Consider the following 1564-nt stretch of genomic DNA (forward strand, 5'->3'; position numbering starts at 1 on the left):
GTGTAAATCTTACTGTTTTATTTACACCACAGTTGCTGACAAGAGTAAAAGCACAACACCACCACTTGCTATTGGGAAATCTCTATATATGTCGACCTCCGTTCTCCATAACAAGGTAAACCTGCAATAATGTCCAACTCTTCCTTATCTCCGAGAATGCATCTTCAACAAAGCATCTCGAAATGCTCAGTTTTCTTCCTCTCCGAGAATACCTCTTCACACAAGTCACACCAAAGCAAGATTATCTCATATATTCAGGGATGAGAGCAAGAGTATCTCATATCATGCAATCTCCCTGTCATTTCCTTTGTCCTTGTTCTTACCTGCAAAGACAAGGATAAAGAAAACAATATGTCGAAACCTCCACTCAAACTCCCAGTAAGGAACCTACTGCCTGGAACATTTCCTGATTGCTTACCTAGCTCTCGAGTAGTCATCTTCAACTGTTGTTGGAGCTGGGTCTCCAATCACCAAGAAGTGATGAACCATCCAAATGCAAGGGTTGCATTCCACTCCTGTATCAGAGGGCAAATACTGCAGGAGAAGATGTCACACATGCATGGGGGAAAAGTAAGGAAAATACTACTTAAGCAAGGGAAGTAAGTAAGGAAAGTGAAAATGATACATTGAAGCATGTGGAGACAAGCGCAACAAACACGTGCTGATTCATCCCCGACAAAGCCGAAGATCACTTGCCATGTGAAGCTTCTCATGGTCCAATTTCATTCAAGATCAAGCCTCGAAGTCCTTGAAGAAATGACAAGTCCGATTCAAGATCAAGTGTCCACCACCCTTGAACCAAATTCCGCTCCAGATACAATGAGTAAATTCAGATCTTCGATGCAAGTCTAGCAGAAAGTCCTACAACCTAGTTCAAGAAAAAGCCTGTAGAAAGTTAACAACAAGTAAAACACCTCTTTCGACAACTCTTTTCGCTAAGAGATTAAAGCAGAATGATCAACAATCATCTTAAATGATTTGAAATCAGGGGGAGCATCTAAGACAGATCAAGATTTTAACAAGACAATCGAAGACTTGTGGCCATCCAAGGGGGAGTGTTGTAAATAATGGATATCCACTCATCCACTCAACAAGTGGATGTCCAAGAAGCTTGCTCAACACTACTCATTTTTCCTATAAAAGCAAACCCCACACAACATCAAATGGGTGATTCACGGGAGAGATAGGAAGGAAGAGAGGAAGAGAGGAAGAGAGAAGAGAGGAAGAGGAGAGGAGATAATAGAGATAGTTATCTTTGTACTCCTATTATTCCAAATTATAATGAAAGCACCACTGCTGCCCCGAGGATGTACTCCAGTCACACTGACTGTAGAGGAACCTCGTAAATTTTGTGTCTTGTTTATTTATTCCACTGCACACACCGTCGATTTTACAACAAATCAAACTCTTGTTACGAAATTACAAGATATTTTATGCGAGTCATGGCGTTTGGACACGTGTCAACACAAAAAATATGAGGATACACGAACTAACTAAAAGTTGAGCGTATTTTCACTCATCACCATCCTTATTATCGTTGGATGAGTTCTAACTTTGAGTTTTT

The sequence above is a fragment of the Malus domestica genome, chromosome 11 (assembly GCF_042453785.1).
Source record: "Malus domestica chromosome 11, GDT2T_hap1".
Lineage (NCBI taxonomy): Eukaryota > Viridiplantae > Streptophyta > Magnoliopsida > Rosales > Rosaceae > Malus > Malus domestica.